Raw genomic sequence first — 7,547 nt, 5'->3', positions numbered from 1 at the left:
AGAGGGAGAGGGAGGAGGAAGGAGGGAGAGGGAGAGAGAGGAGAGAGAGAGGGGGAGGGAGGAGAGAGAAGGGAGGGGGGAGGGAGGGGAGAGGGGAGAGAGGAGAGAGAGAAGGGGAGAGAGAGGGAGTGGGAGAGAGAGGAGAGAGAGAGGGGAGGAGGAGAGAAGAGAGGAGAGGAGAGGAGAGGGGAGAGGAGGGAGGGAAGGGAGGGAGAGGAAGAAGGGGGAGGGAGAGAGGAGAGAAGAGGAGAGAGAGAGGGAGGAGAGGGGAGAGAGGGAGGAGGAGGGGAGGAGGAAAGGAGGGGGGGAGAGAGAAGAAGAGGAGAGGTGGAGAGGAGGGGAAGGGAGGAGAGAGAGAGAGAGAGAGAGGAGGAGGAGGGGGGAGGAGGGAGAAGGGGGAGAGAGAGAGTAGAGAGAGGAGAGAGAGGAGGAGAGAGAGAGAGGGGAGGGAGAGGAGAGGAGAAGGAAGGAGGAGGAGGAAGGAGGAGGAGAGGGAAGAGGGAAGAGAGGAGAGAAGGGGAGAGAGGAAGGAGAGGAGAGGAGAGAGGGTGAGAAGAGAAGGGGAGGGGGAGGGGGGGGGAGGGGAGAGAAGGAGAGAAGGGAGGGAAGGAGAGGAGGAGGGGGGGGGGGAGGAGAGAGGGAGAAGGGGAGGGAAGAGGGAGAGGAGAGAGGAGGGGGGGAGGAGAGAGAGAGGGAGGAGGGGAGGGGGGGAGGGAGAGGTGGGAGGAGGGGGAGGAGAGAGGAGGAGAGAGAGGGGGGATGAGAGGAGAGGAGGAGGAGGAGTGAAGGAGGAAGAGGAGAGAGAGGAGAGGGGAGAGGAGAGAGAGAGGAGGGGAGAGAGGGAGGAGAAGAGAGAGAGAGAGAGAGAGAGAGAGGGGAGAGAGAGATGAGAGTGAGGAGAGAGAGAGAGGAGAGAGAGAGGAGAGAGAGGAGAGAGGAGGGAGAGGAGAGGAGAGAGAGAGATGATGAGAGGAGGATGAGAGGAGAGAGGAGAGGGAGGGATGAGGAGAGAGGAGAGAGAGAAGAGAGAGAGTGAGAGAGAGGAGATGAGAGGAGGAGAGAGAGAGGAGGAGAGAGAGAGAGAGAGGAGAGATGAGAGAGAGAGAGGAGAGAGAGAGAGAGAGGGAGAAGAGAGGGGTGAGAGAGGAGTGTGAGAGAGAGAGGGAGGAGAGGAGTGGAGGGAGGGAGAGAGGGAGAGAGATGAGAGAGAGAGAGAGGAGAGAGCGAGAGAGAGGAGAGAGGAGAGGAGAGGAGAGAGATGAGGGAGGAGGAGAGGATGAGGAGAGAGAGAGGAGAGAGAGAGAGAGTAGGAGAGAGAGAGGAGGAGAAGAGAGGAAGAGAGAGAGAGAGAGGAGAGGAGGGAGAGAGGAGAGAGAGAAGGAGAGAGGAGAGAGAGAGAGAGGAGAGAGGGGAGAGAGGGAGAGAGGAGGAGAGAGGAGGGGGGGGGGGAGGAGAGGAGAGTGAGGAGAGAGGAGAGAGAAGAGAGAGAGGAGGGAAGGAGGAAGAGAGAGAGAGAGAGGAGAGGAGAGGAGATAGGAGAGTGAGAGATGAGAGAGAGGAGAGGAGATGGAGGAGGATGAGGAGGAGAGGAGAGGAGGAGGAGAGAGAGGAGAAGGAGAGGATGAGAGAGGAGAGAGTAGAGAGGAGGAGAGGAGAGAGAGAGGAAGGATAGAGAGAGGGAGAGGAGGGATGAGGAGAGAGAGAGGAGAGAGAGAGGGAAGAGAGAGAGGAGAGAGGATGGGGAGAGAGGATGAGGAGATGGGGAAAGAAGTGAGGAGGAGAGAGGGAGAGAGAGAGAGGAGAGAGAGGAGAGAGAGAGAGAGAGAGAGGGAGAGAGGAGAGAGAGATGAGGAGAGAGAGAGGAGGGAGAGAGGAGGAGAGAGAGGAGAAGGGGGAGAGGGGAGAAGAGGGAGAGGAGAGGAGGAGAGAGGGAGAGAGAGAGGAGGGGAGAGAGGAGAGGAGAGAGAGTGAGAGGGAGTGGGAGGAGGAGAGAGGAGAGGGGAGAGGAGGGGGAGGAGAGGAGAGAGGAGAGAGAGAAGGGGAGAAGAGAGAGAGAGAGGGGAGAGGGGGGGAGAGGAGAGGAGAGGGAGAGGGGGAGGGGAGGAGGGAGGGGAGGAGAAGGAGGGAGGAGAAGAGAGGGGAGGAGAGGAGAGAGGGAAGAGGAGGAGAGGAGGGGAGAGGAGGAGGAGGAGGGAAGAGAGGGGAGAGAGAGAGAGGAGGGAGGAGGAGGAGAGAGAGAGGAGAGGAGAGGAGGAGGAGAGGAGAGAGAGTAGAGAAGAGAGGAGAGAGAGAGAGAGGAGGAGAGGAGAGGAGGAGAGAGAGAGAGGAGGAGAGAGAGGATGAGAAGGAGAGAGGAGAGAGGAGAGGAGGAAGAGAGAGGAGGAGAGAGGAGAGAGAGGAGGAGGAGAGGGAGGAGAGAGAGAGAGGAAGAGGGAGAGAGAGAGGAGGGGGAAGAGAGAGGAGGGAGAGGAGAGAGGAGGGAGAGAGAGATGGAGGGAGGAGGAGAGGAGGGAGAGGGGAGGAGTGGAGAGGAGGAAGAGAGAGAGAGAGAGAGAGAGAGAGAGGAGAGAGGGGAGGAGGAGAGAGAGGGGAGGGAAGGGGAGAGAGGGGGAGGAGAGGAGGGAGAGAAGAGGGGAGGAGAGAGAGGAGGAGAGAGGAGGGGAGGAGAGGAAGAGAGGGAGAGAGAGAGAGGAGGAGGGAGAGGAGGAGAGGAGGGGGAGGAGAGGAGAGGAGAGAGAGGAGGGAGAGAGAGAGAGAGAGAGAGGGGGGAGAGAGGATGGAGGAGGAGAGAGAGAGGGGAGAGAGAGAGAGAGAGAGCGAGAGAGGAGAGAGAAGGAGGAGAGGGAAGGAGGAGAGGAGGAGAGGGGGGAGGGAGAGAGATGAGGAGGAGAGGAGGAGAGAGGAGGAGGAAGAGAGAGGGAGAGAGGAGGGGAGAGAGGGAGGAGGAGAGAGAGAGGGAGGGGAGAGGAGAGAGAGGAAGAGAGGGAGAGAGAGAGAGAGAGAGGAGGAGGAGAGGAGAGGAGAGAGGGGAGGAGGAGGAGAGGAGGGAGGGAGGAGAGGGGGAGGAGGAGAGACGAGAGAGGGAGGAGGGAGAGGAGGGGGGGGAGAAGGAAGAGGAGAGGAGAGGAGAGGAGAGGAGAGAGGGAGGAGAGAGAGGAGAGGAGAGAGAGAGAGAGGTGGAGGAGGAGGGAGAAGGAGAGAAGAGAGGAGAGAGGAGAGGGGAGGAAGGAGAGGAGAAGGAGGAGAGGGGAGGGAGGGGGGGAGAGGAGAGGGAGGAGGGAGAGGAGAGAGAGAGAGAGAGGGAGAGGAGGAGGGAGAGAGGAGAGGGAGAAGGAGGAAGAGAGGAGAGGGAGAGGAGGAGAGAGGAGGAAGAGGTAGGAAGGGAGGAAGAGGAAGGAGAGAGGGGGAGAGGAGAGGAGGAGAGAGGGGGAGGGGGGAGGGAAGAGAGAGAGGGAGAAGGGAGGAGGGGGGGAGGGGGAGGGGGGGAGGTGGGGAGAAGGAGAGAGGAGGAGAAGGAAGGAGAGGGGAGAGAGGAAGGGAGGGAGGAGGGAGAGAGGAGAGGAGGAGAGGGAAGAGAGAGGGAGAGGGAAGGAGAGAGAGGAGGAGAGGAGAGGGAGGGGAGGAGGGGGAGAGGAGGAGGAGAGAGAGAAGGAGAGGGAAGGGGAGAGAAGTGGAGAGAAGGTGGAGAGAGGTGGTGAGAGAGGAGAGAGGTGGAAGAGAGAGGTGGAGGAGAGGTGGAGAGAGCGTGGAAGAGAGAGAAGGTGGAGAAGAGGTGGAGGGAGAGAGAGGTGGAGAGAGGTGGAGAGAGGTGGAGAGAGAGAAAGGTGACGAGAGTGGAGAGAGAGAGGTGGAGAGAGGTGAGAGAGAAAGACGAGGAGAGTTGGAGAAGAGAGGAGCTGGAGAGAGAAGAGGTGGAGAGCTGGATGAGAGAGAGAGAAGCTGGGAGAGAGAGAGAGAGCTGGTGGAGAGAGCGAGTTAGAGAGAGATAGAGTAGAGAGAGAGAGAGAGATGGAAAGAGAGAGAGAGGCTATAGAGAGAGCTGGAGGAGACAGAGAGAGAGAGAGAGCTTGGAGAGAGAGCTGGAGGAGAGAGAGAGAGAGAGAGTGGAGAGAGAGGTGAGAGGAAGAGAGTGTTAGAGGAGCTGAGAGAGAAGAGATAAGCTGGAGTGGAGAGAGAGAGAGCATTGGAGAGAGAGTGAGAGAGAGATGAGAGAGAGAGCTGTGAGAGAGAGAGAGAGAGAGAGGAGCTGGACAGGAGAGAGAGACAGTGGAGAGAGAGAGAGAGCTGTGAGAGAGAGAGAGAGAGAGAAGCTGAAGAGAGAGAGAGAGAGAGAGCTGGAGAGAGAGAGAGAGCTGGAGAGAAAAGAGGAGAGAGAGCTGGAGAGAGAGAGAGAGGAGAGCTGGAGAGAGAGAGAGAGCTGGAGAGAGAGAGAGAGAGCTGGAGAGAGAGAGAGAGAGCTGGAGAGAGAGTAGGAGAGAGAGCTGGAGAGAGAGAGGGAGAGCTGGAGAGAGAGAGAGAGAGCTGGAGAGATGATAGAGAGAGAGAGGATGTGAGAGAGAGAGAGGAAGTAGAGAGAGAGAGAGAGAATGGAGGAGAGAGAGAGAAATGAGTGAGCTGGAAGAGAGAGAGAGAGATGGGAGAGAGAGACGAGAGCGGGGGAGTGAGGAGAGAGAGCTGGAGACAAAGCGAGTGAGCTGGAGAGAGAGAGAAGAGAGATGTGGGAGAAAGAGAGTGAGCTGGAGAGAGAGAGAGCTGGAGAGAGAGAGCAGCGGGAGTGGAGAGAGAGCTGGAGTGAGAGAGAGAGACTGGGGAGGAGAGAGCGGGGAGAGGAGAGAGAACAAGAGACAGCTAGAGAGAAAAGACAGAAAGAGGACAGAGGGTGGAGAGAGAGAGGGAGAGGAGGCGAGAGGGAGAGGAAGAAGGGAGGAACTCTCTAGTGGAGAATACAGGGGAGGGTGTACGGGAAGAGGAGGGAGGGAGGAGGGAGGGAGGGAGGGAGGGTGAGGGAGAGTGGAGAGAGAGAGGCGAGAGGAGGAGGGGGGAGGGGGTGGGAGGAGGTGAGGGAGAGGGAGAGGGAGAGGGAGAGGGGAGGAGGGAGAGGGAGAGGGAGAGAGAGAGAGTGGAGAGAGAGAGAGAGGAGAGAGAAGAGAGAGAGGAGGAGAGAAGGAGAGGAGTGAGAGAGAAATATATATTTATACAAATTATGGGTAATAAAGAAGAAAGGAAATAGTGCAAGTCGCGATAATTGTGGAGAATCGTTCACATTTGATATGACTACTTTTCAAATATTATCGGACATTTTTTTTTTTTTTTTTTTTTTGCAGCTTTTTTTTTTTTCTTTTTTTTTTTTTTTGCAGCTTTTTTTTTTTTCTTTTTTTTTTTTTTTGTTGTGGTCTATATATATATATATTTTGAGAGAGAGAGAGTGAGCTGGAGAGAGAGATAGAAGCCCTTGATGCCTATCCGTGCCAAGCAAAGGTATTTAAGCGACTTCCAGCTGCTCTAAACAGTATTTGTAGAAAAAATTAGTATATTGTGTGTTTGTTTATATATATATATATTTTGAGAGAGAGAGAGGTTTGAGAGAGAGAGAGTTGAAGAGAGAGAGAGAAGCCTTGATGCCTATCCGTGCCAAGCAAAGGTATTTAAGCGACTTCCAGCTGCTCTAAACAGTATTTGTAGAAAAAAATTAGTATATTGTGTGTTTGTTTATATATATATATATTTTGAGAGAGAGAGAGGTGGAGTGAGAGAGAGAGATAGAAGCCCTTGATGCCTATCCGTGCCAAGCAAAGGTATTTAAGCGACTTCCAGCTGCTCTAAACAGTATTTGTAGAAAAAATTAGTATATTGTGTGTTTGTTTATATATATATATATATTTTGAGAGAGAGAGAGGTTTTGGAGAGGAGAGAGATGAGAGGGAGAGAGAGAGTGAGAGAGAGTGAGGTTGGAGAGAGAGAGGTGGGAGAGAGAGAGGTTGGATGAGAGAGAGAGGTTGATGAGAGAGAAGAGGTGAAGAGAGAGAGAGAGCTATAGAGAGAGCTGGAGAGAGTGAGAGAGCTGGAGAGTGAGAGAGAGGGAGGGAGGAGAGAGAGAGCTGGATTGAGAGAGAGAGGAGAGAAAGAGAGAAAGAGAGAGAGCTGGAGGAGACAGAGAGAGATGAGAGAGAGAGATAGAAGCCCTTGATGCCTATCCGTGCCAAGCAAAGGTATTTAAGCGACTTCCAGCTGCTCTAAACAGTATTTGTAGAAAAAATTAGTATATTGTGTGTTTGTTTATATATATATATATATTTTGAGAGAGAGAGAGATAGAAGCCCTTGATGCCTATCCGTGCCAAGCAAAGGTATTTAAGCGACTTCCAGCTGCTCTAAACAGTATTTGTAGAAAAAAATTAGTATATTGTGTGTTTGTTTATATATATATATATTTTGAGAGAGAGAGAGATAGAAGCCCTTGATGCCTATCCGTGCCAAGCAAAGGTATTTAAGCGACTTCCAGCTGCTCTAAACAGTATTTGTAGAAAAAATTAGTATATTGTGTGTTTGTTTATATATATATATATTTTGAGAGAGAGAGAGACGAGCTGGAGAGAGAGATAGAAGCCCTTGATGCCTATCCGTGCCAAGCAAAGGTATTTAAGCGACTTCCAGCTGCTCTAAACAGTATTTGTAGAAAAAATTAGTATATTGTGTGTTTGTTTATATATATATATATATAGATATATATATATATATTTTGAGAGAGAGAGAGGGGAGAGAGAGAGATGGAGGAGAGAGAGAGATAGAAGCCCTTGATGCCTATCCGTGCCAAGCAAAGGTATTTAAGCGACTTCCAGCTGCTCTAAACAGTATTTGTAGAAAAAATTAGTATATTGTGTGTTTGTTTATATATATATATATATATATATATATATATATATACATATATATATTTTTTTTGAGAGAGAGAGAGGTTTGGAGAGAGAGAGGTTTGGAGAGAGAGAGGTTTGGAGAGAGAGAGGTTTGGAGAGAGAGAGATGGAGTAGAGAGAGAGAGAGAGGAGAGAGAGGAGTGATAGGAGAAGAGAGAGAGAGCGTGTGAGAGTGTGCGAGAGGAGTAGAGTAGTGAGTGAAGTGAGAGAGAGTAGAGCGAGATGGGGGGAGAGAGAGAGAGCGAGAGAGAGAGAGAGTGAAGAGAGTGGAGGAGAGAGAGGAGCAGATGAGAGAGAGGAGAGTGAGAGAGAGAGAGAGAGAGGTGTTAGACAGAGTGAGGACAGAGAGAAAACGTACATCTGTTTAATGTGAATAGGACTGCGGAGGGGATCTCATCTGTGCGCATGCACATTTCACGTCAGCTGATTCGAGTTTCATGAATTATGCCCTTCACTCATTCAGATACCATGCAGCTTACTTCACCAGGGTCCAGCTAGGTCAAAATAATTCAAGTCCAACCCCCAAACTGAACACACGTATAATCGTCAACTCTTGTCTTACCCCAGGGGCGGCAATCGCTTCATCACCGCCTCCCAAATTGCGATCAGTAGAATAATATGTTCAACCATACTAA

This window comes from Penaeus chinensis, chromosome 34 (assembly GCF_019202785.1).
Source record: "Penaeus chinensis breed Huanghai No. 1 chromosome 34, ASM1920278v2, whole genome shotgun sequence".
NCBI lineage: Eukaryota > Metazoa > Arthropoda > Malacostraca > Decapoda > Penaeidae > Penaeus > Penaeus chinensis.
The sequence above is the reverse complement of the archived record's forward strand: the minus strand, read 5'-3'. Positions refer to the sequence as shown.